This window comes from Danio aesculapii, chromosome 1 (assembly GCF_903798145.1).
Source record: "Danio aesculapii chromosome 1, fDanAes4.1, whole genome shotgun sequence".
Taxonomy (NCBI): Eukaryota; Metazoa; Chordata; class Actinopteri; order Cypriniformes; family Danionidae; genus Danio; species Danio aesculapii.
Window position 1 is genome coordinate 19,424,166 of NC_079435.1, and position 9,296 is coordinate 19,433,461.

Sequence of the window (9,296 nt, forward strand, 5' to 3'; positions counted from 1 at the left end):
ATTACTCACATATGGTAAGGAAAGTTTTCCATCCGCCATCATGCCTATAAAAAACAGCTTAATTAGAAATACAAGAAACATTTCTATTTATAATACTGTACACACATTGTATAGCATAGTCAAAAGCAGTGTTTTGGTTCAAATTTAAAGAACATGAAAGAGGTTTGTCAAAACAAGTTTTTTTAAAACCAGTGTCACCACAGACCTTCAAATATCCAGAAAAACACTGGCTTTTTTCCCCCACACCTGAGGTAAAGGTGTCACCTTTAGCTCAGAATTTTGAATATATCTGGTCAATCCTCTGATCCCAATATCTGGTCAATCCTCTGATTAAACCAGCACTGTTCAAATGGGATCTATAACACATAATGCCAACCAAGACATCAAGGGATCTGCAAGTGTTCCACTCTCCATTCTCCCAGTCATTTGTTCTTTACCCAATTATGAAAATCAGACCTGCCTTGTCAAAGTACACTGGATTACATCTGTATAATTATTAATTTGTAGTCATTTTTCTCATCTAGGAAATCTACTGTAGCTTTGTTTTTAAATTAATCTTCAAAATCTACAGTTAAAGCCAACAGCTTACATACTTTTACATACAACAGTTACAACTTGCAGAAACTAAAACAATCAAATCTGGCATCTAAAATTTTAGTCTTTCATTCAGTAGATTAACATACTAATGTTTTATTAATATTATTTTTTGTTTACACACTGAAACTTTGGTTCTTATGAATCTGAAGTATGGTACTTCAGAAGCCACATGTTTAGTTAGTTGATCAAAATATATCAAAATGTTGTCAAATGCTGCTCTCTACAGACGTGCCAGATAATTGCTCTCAAAATCTGTTTTACCACAGTAAACACCTTTTGTGATGTTTTAAATTACAAAAAAATCTAAAGCACATATATTTATTTTTCTGAAAACTCACAGCTTAAGATTTAAGGCAGCTTTACTTATTCTTTCAGCTGTACAAGACAAACCATTTTATAGAAACTATTCTGTATGAAGGCCAAATTATATATACACACACACACACACACACACACACACACACACACAGTTGAAGTCAGAATTATTAATTACCCTTTGAATTTTGTTTTCTTTTTTTAAATATTTCCCAAATTATCTTTAACAGAGCAAGAAATTTTTTCACAGTTTGTCTGATAATATTTTTACTTCTGGAGAAAGTCTCATTTGTTTTATTTCGGCTAGAATAAAGGCAGTTTTTAAGTTTTTTAAAAGACATTTTAAAGTCAAAATTATTAGCCCCTTTAAGCTATATCTATTTCGATAGTCTATAGAACAAATCATTGTTATACAACAACTTGCCTAATTACCCTAACCTGCCTAGTTAACCTAATTAACCTAGTTAGGCCTTTAAATGTCACTTTAAGCTGTATAGAAGTGTCTTGAAAATTATCTAGTCAAATATTATTTATATATATATATATATATATATATATATATATATACATACATATATACCTTCTGAAAAAAACTGCTTAAACCAGCCTAGGCTTTTTGGCTGGTTTTAGCTGGACGACCAGACTGGTTTTAGAGGGGTTTTGGCCATTTCCAGGCTGGTTTCCAGCCATTTCCAGCCTGGTCTTAGCTGGTCAGGCTGGAAAAGGACCAGCTAAAAGCAGCTATGTCCAGCTTAAATGGCTTTTACATTTAGTGATGTTTTATAAACAAATTTATGGAGGAGCATGTGAGGATGTTTTGACAAGTCTAATTCTCATTGACAATCATTTTATTATTCAATCAGATTCCGCGTCAGACCAGACCAAGTTTGTCCAACCTCCATTATCTTCCCTTTAAGCCAGATTTCTACTTAAATCGGGGAGGGGGAGCATTCTAAGGATGGGATAAACACTGCGTTGGGACATATAACTTTCTCTCTTCTGACAAGAGGCAAAACAAACTAGGTGTCTTTCAAACTCAGAGCCCTCACCCTGGACAGCATTTCAAATAAGCATAATCTTTATTCAGTCAAATATCTGTATAATATAAGTGTGAACTTGTGAATTTCTATATTTAGAATACACTATAGTACTAAATGCTTTTGGTGTTTTGTAATTTGCTTGTGAAACAAATCTTTTTAAACAGATTTCAAGCACACATTTGTGTACATGCTAGAGATGATCAGAATTACCAAGATGAAAGGGTCTGTGGCTTTTTAATCGTAGAAAGCATAACAATCAACCTGAATCTGTACTGTATAAAGATTTGGTTAAAAGGAATCATGTCAGACTGAAAAGATTACAGTCACTGGAAAAAAAGCATGCTGTATCAGACTAAAAATCTTTAGGTCTCATATAATGTCTTATTTAAATAATTATGTATTACAATATTTATTTATATAATATATTAGCAATATAATATACCTTTTACACATAAAAGCAGCATCTTTCACAGTCTTTAGAATGCAGGTATCCTGTAATATGACCATTAGGCTACACACTGGATCAGTTAAAATTAAAAGAATTGTTGCTAATATACCATGACAGAATTATGTTAATTATTATTAGTTAGAATCTTAACTATTTGATAACATGATAATAGTGCATTTTTGCAAGGCATTGCTGTTATTACAGTGTAGGTTTAGGATATATTTAGCTTGTTTTTTTTGTTTTTTTTTTGGGGGGGGGGGGTCTCAACTCTACACATGAAGACATACATTGAAGCCTCCCCTTTAAAAGCATCCCATATTTACTTTTTCATTGTACTTTTGCTTTTTGAACAAACTTTTTACAAACAGTTGAACAAAGTCATATCACAAAATTTACTCAACCGCCTCCAAAATCAATAAGAATGAAAGTAAAACTGAAAAAAGTGTCTGCAAAACTAAATTGCACTTAATTGTGTCAATACAGCAGGCTGAATTTGTGTAATCCGTGACATTTTTTTTTTTATTTGCACTTTTGACTTTTATATATTTGATTTATTTAAATATCTAACACATTATATCATATCAAAACATTAGATGTTTATGAAATCCCAGAGATGTAACCACACCAGATGAAAGAATGTAGATATCATACCCAGAGGATATATGCCACACCTATTAGTCTTATGATTGTGCCCAAATAAAAAAAAAAAAAAAAGAGTAATAATTCGAAGAAAGGTAGGGTGCATTTAGTATCCACACACAGACCATTAACAATTTATTGTAGGCTAATTCTCTTAAATTAGCCTAATATAAAACTTTTAAAATTGTTGCAAATGTTTGATCAATGTGTGATTTGAGCTGTTGTATAGCCAACTAAACTAGTAATATGGGAAATAAAATCAACTGTTTACTTAATTTTCCTTCTTTGAAGACTGTCCAAGATTATTCAATGACCCACATTACCAGAATTCAACCTACATTACATGCAATAAAAATAAGCTGCCTGTGTGGCATCTACCTGTAAACTCTGTAAAAGCATAATTTCTTTTGAAACTGTGAGTCAGATAGACAAGCATTATTGTCTGATGTCTGTTTTGCGCAATGTTACCTTATACTTGTTTTTCCTGACACAAAGGCATTTAATGAAGCTTTCACATGAAGCCATGAAGCTTTTTTTTTAAGTGTTAGGAAAAACATTAACAACAAATGTCATTAACCAAACAACAATTCAGGGGTTTTCATTCATTTAGTCCAAGGCCTCATTTAGTCCTTCAACAAAGTCCTTGTTCCTATTGCTTTTAAATTTTCTGATCCCTCAATCAACTCAAAATACATTTCCATTTTAAATTTAGAAAAGAAAAAGGTTTACACTTACAAAACTTGCTTTTGTGAATATGAAATTTGGCCAACAAAAATATACGTTTTATGAAATAAGAATTACTTTCCTTTTCACATTCACGGAAACCAAAGATAACATTCTTATGTAAATTCAAAACCGGTCTTTACATAATCTTTTATAAAATCAAGAATATCACACTTAAATGTCATTGACTGAGGGCAATTCCAATAGCTGAAGGGTTGATGCCGATTGTCTGCGACAAATTAAACATTAAAATTCTGTGCCAGGGTATCGCATGGTGTGCATTCGCCTAATCAGCTAGGCTACACTTACATCAGTGCCAGTAGTAGTTCTTATTGTGTTGGGTTAAACTGCTAATATTTTCAAAGTCTTCATTAAATCTAAATTGATCAATAGTGTGTTTTGCTCTCCAGTCTTCCATACAGGAACACAAAAGAAGATAACACTTTATTTTGATGGTCCATTTAAGTATTAGTAGACTGTCTGCTTAATATCTGTTGATACTGACTGGTTGTTGATCTGTTGATATCTGTTGGTTTTACATTTGCACATTCAGTTTTCTCCTTGACAATATCATTTCAGAAAATTATGCTTTGCAAATTCTAAATAGGGAAATTACATTAGCAGCCAATCACTAGCAAAGTACAACATTGCTCACTGTCAATTAAATAGTGCCAATGTTGTTTTGAAGTCATAACTGCATTCGATTTCAGAATAAATATTCAATATTCAGCATTGTAGACAATATAGGGACCGTCTCAAAAGATGTCACTGTTCAAAAATGAATGAATGTGCGAATATGAAACCAACTTAACCTCAATTTGATTCTGCTTCTTCAACAGACATTTAACTGACTATAAGAAACTTTGCAAGTACATGTCAACTTACACTAACCCTAACCTAACAGTCTACTTATAATCTACTGAGAATTGGTTGGTATGCAGATGCAATGCAACTTAAATTCAACAAATGGACCATCAAATAAAGTGACCCAAATGAATCCGCATATAATGCTGTTGGCGTCGCCATGTGGTGTGGTTTGGTATGGCAATTGTGTTTATTTGAATAGTCAAGCTTTAAACAAATCAGATTTCCTTAAGGCTTTTGGTATTGCGCTGTATTGTAAATAATAAAAAATGTATATATTTTACAATTAAACATGCTTTTGTTTTTTGGTGTGCTTTAGTGTCCATTCTACAACTTTAATGTTGTCATAGAAATTCAAATAGTCATCAAAATCCTCATCTTAAATCTTAACGTCGTATTATTTATCCTTTGTTAATGTATTTTTAAGATAGTTCTAGGCTTAAGTAGCCTGAATTATGTAGTGTGATGAACAAGTTGGTGTAATTATTTATTTTGTTATGCATTATTTTGTATTGTTCATTCATTCTCCTTCGGCTTAGTCCTTTTTTATCAGGGGTCGCCACAGCGGAATGAACCGCCAACAGCGGGAGCCCTTCCAGCCACAACCCAGTACTGGAAAACACAAATACACACTCACATTCGCACACACACGCATACACTACTTCCAGTTTAGTTTAACTATACCACGCGTCTTTGGACTGTGATGGAAACCGGAGCACCCGGAGGAAACCCACGCGAACATGAGGAGAACATGCAAACTCCACACAGAATTGCCAACTGGCCCAGACGGGACTCGAACCAGCGACCTTCTTGCTCTAATGCGACAGTTATTGGATTAGGGAAAAGTGGATTTCTGTGTGCGCCTATAATGCTTTTGTTTTGGTTCTCATTCCCTCTTTCAGCTGTCTTTCCGACAGGACTCATTAGGAGCGCATAGGTACGGTGAATCTTATGTCGACACGTGTGAACTTGCCGGTGTATTTGCAGTCCATTCAACTGGACGATCATTCGGAGAGTGTTCTCTCTCCCAGCTTGTTTTTGGTTCTTTAAGAGAAAATGGTGTGTTGTATTTTCTCGATGACATTGAGTGCTAACGCAGCGTGGTGACTGTTCAACTATCAATGTACGGAGACGCATGTACGGTGCCTTTTTATTATATTAAAATTTATCATGTTTTGTGGTTAGTATGGATGTATGGGATAAAACCTTAGTTGATGAGTTTTTGTTCGTTATTTTGGCTCCCCCGCCTGGCTTGTTTGTGGAGGTTAGATTTTGTAACAAATATGCAACATCCACACAAACGTGTCAACGATGAAAATAAATAAATAAATCTTTGTAAAGACTGCACCAAAAGCACAAATACAAAAAAAAAAGCACTGTATATTTTTATAATGTTAATTATTTAAATATTGGTTTTATTTAGGGGTTTATGAATGCACTTTTATTTGCTGTTTTAAGGTAAAATATTCATGCATGTTCACTAATGCAATACTATATGTTTTGAACAACGTAGCTACTACAGTAAATTCTGGCACAAAATGCAAACTGATGTTTTTTTTTTTTTTTCTTACAGTCCGCTTCACCTTAATCAACAATAGTCAATATGTAAATGCATCAAAATTCAAATTTGTCCTATAAATGGGTTGTTCAATAGTTTTAGGACAACTTTAATGAAATGTTTGTATCCACTTCAAATGATGAATAATCTACTACGTTTTATACACTTTATAGGCTACTTTTAGAACTTTTTTTATTTATCAGATTTGAAGGAAAATATTTAGACATGAAGCATCACTCAAATTAATTAAATTAAGAATAACTGAAACTGATATTTTGCTGTCTTCCTTTTACTTTGGTGTTTCAAGGGAAAAATAACTAGCATTTCGATTATTTAATCTTGTACTTGATGTAATTAAACTGCTAGCGTCAGATATAAATGCGTCTTTTTTCCCCACGTGCAATCCTTAAATTTTCATTTCACCGAAGTCATCCTTAAAAAATTATACATTTAAATTGAATCTAGAAGTAAAGCGCCACACCAGAGAAAAACAAAATTGTCTCCAATAAAAGATGTCTGCAATGCCAAGCAAATGTAAAAAATAAAATCAATAAATAAAATTATATCCGAATGAAAACGTAAAAAAATCATATTGATATATTATTTTATCAAATTTCAGTAGCTAACATTGCCTACCCTTTCTTGTTCTTCAGATTCATTACCATGCGCAGCCAACGTTGTATCTCGTCCTGCAGAGATCTCTGTGATAAGACCTTCAACTCTAAAACTAACTGACTGGCAAGAGAAATATGTGATGCTAATACAGGTTTGTGAGGTGTGGTGATTTGTGACATCGTTGAAATGTGCGTTAAGAACGGCGGTGGTGTTCCCTGTCACAAGCAAGGGTGTAGCAGTACAGTGATGTAAATGTGAAGAAACGAAAGAAAGAGCATAGCTGCCTGTTACCACAGATATTTCCTTACAGCAGGACTATCAAATCGTGCTCCTGGAGCGCAACCGTAGGCTTCCCTAATTAAACACACCTGAAACAGCTATTCAATGTCTTATTAGGCATACGAGAAACTTCATTAGAGTTGCATAGAGGCAAGCGGAACTCTGCAGTGGTCCCCGGTACTTTGAGATTAGGCCTAGTTGTAATAAACCGGAGAGCTTCATTGGCTGTTATGTCGCAGATTTGACCTTTTAAATATATCCTGCAATTGTCAGTTTCTTAACGCTTGTATTTTTGTTAAAATTGAAATGCACCGATCACGCGAATTGTCTTCATGCAGCGCGGTAGCCTATTTAGCACACAGGTGTAGGGCTACATGTCACACAGTATCACGAAATTCGTTTTAATTCAATGCAGGCCTGAATTGGCTAATCCGGAGGACCGAGAATTACCGGTGAACCGGTGTCCCTGCCTGCACTTTCAGCAGTCGCACTTTATTTATTTATTTATTTATTTATTTATTTATTTATTTGACCATATCCTCACTCTTTTTATTCATTATTTTGCCGCAGCAAATTTATTCATTTTATTTTCTCGCTGCCCCGTGAGCAAAACCCAGCCTGCAGGTCATTCGACCCCAAACAGCGGCACCTTGATGAAAATAAGAATTCGAATAATTAATATTAATGAATATTACACCTGCTCAATAAAAAATGAGATGATTAGCTACATTAATAAATTTGATCAGACATAACTTGATCAGAAATCCAAAAAGGGGAGTGTAAACAGTGACCGTGCAGTACTGTGCCATTGTGGTCCAGTGGTCAGCACCTTGCGTTAACGCCACCGATCCGTGTTTGAACCTCACCAGAGTAAAATATAATAGCCTACAGTTTGGGTTACTTATGTAAGTGTAAATATTTTGTTTTTATTTTTTGTGCGATCATCGTTATTAAGGACTGGAAATCCATAAATAATAGTGCACAGAATATATTTTCAGATATAGGAAAGGACATTGTGATGTTTTAAAGAATAGTGTTGGAGATTTAGACACCATTTAGTGTTCTCTTAATTATGAAAAACATTTGAAGTTCTAAAGCAGCTGTTTCCTTGAAAAAGACATGATAGTGTCATTTGAAACTGAATTGGAAATTACATTATTTTATTATAGTCAGTCGTGAACTGAGGTGGGCTGGTCTAAGGCTTGAAACTCCAAGCCTAAAAAGGAGCTCGACTCCGGCCCTGGTTCAATACCTGGGTAAATTATACAAATTAATTAAACTAAATTGAACCAAGTATGTGTTAAGGAATAACACTATACAATAAATAATGTTTCAACATTGATAACACACGAAGATTAAAAACGGGTTTAGTAATGAGCTATTTTAGATTGTAAATACCTTTACTTTGAAATTCTGTCTCATAATTACAGGTTCTATACAGCACAAGAAAGTGACAATTACATATACAGTTACCAGAAGACCCAAAGTTCACAACAAAATCACACAACACCATTTTTGATAATACAGATATTTATTTATGTTCTCATCGGCATTCTTAACAGTTTAATTTTCATCTGATGAGTGTCTTTATTTGATTTATATTAGGGTGTGTCTACAAAATTCCAATATTACAGATGTTCAAAAGTAAACAGATATTTTTGACACGCATTGTCTTCTGCACATTTGGGTGTGTATTGAAAAGCTTTATACAAACACACAAGCCACGGATTATCCCATCAAAATGTTATTAACATAATAGCAAATTAAATGTCATTACCTAAAAAGTCCGTGTTTGTTTTGGGCAAGGCATAAAGTGCTGCCGTGAGTATGAATAAAAAGCTAAAATAAGCAGAAGGCAAAGCCATCAAACCTGTTTTTATTACATCAATCTTCATTACATTTTTTCTAAATAAATGCAAAACACAAAAATTGATCATCTTTTGATGGTATTTTTTAGAAATTCATACTCATTTAAAACATTTTGAAACAATAATAAAATCTTTTAAACCATTGCAGAATACCAATTTCATGAAGTCTGTTGGATCCTCATGGATGTTGAGTCCTGTTTCTGTGACACATGAACCTAAATAAATAAATCAAAGTCTGCCGGATCATTAGTCATTAGGCTTCATGTTAAAATCTATTATTGTTTACATTTTCCTCTTTTGTTTAGCTACCTTTACCTTTTTTGGCATTTCATAAATCAGGCTATAACCTT

At 33.7% G+C, this 9,296-nt stretch overlaps 1 protein-coding gene across 1 annotated transcript in view; it reads right to left on the minus strand.

Annotated features, from left to right (window-relative positions):
* LOC130227453 (mucin-5AC-like) overlaps positions 1 to 6,899 on the minus strand; it is a 28,651-nt gene extending 21,752 nt beyond the window's left edge. The window contains exons 1-2 of the mRNA XM_056456714.1: positions 6,821 to 6,899; positions 10 to 44 (exon numbers count right to left, since the gene is read on the minus strand). The gene's annotated coding sequence lies outside the window, so the exon portion shown is untranslated. The remainder of the gene's footprint in view (positions 1 to 9; positions 45 to 6,820) is intronic.
* Between the last annotated feature and the right edge of the window lie 2,397 nt (positions 6,900 to 9,296).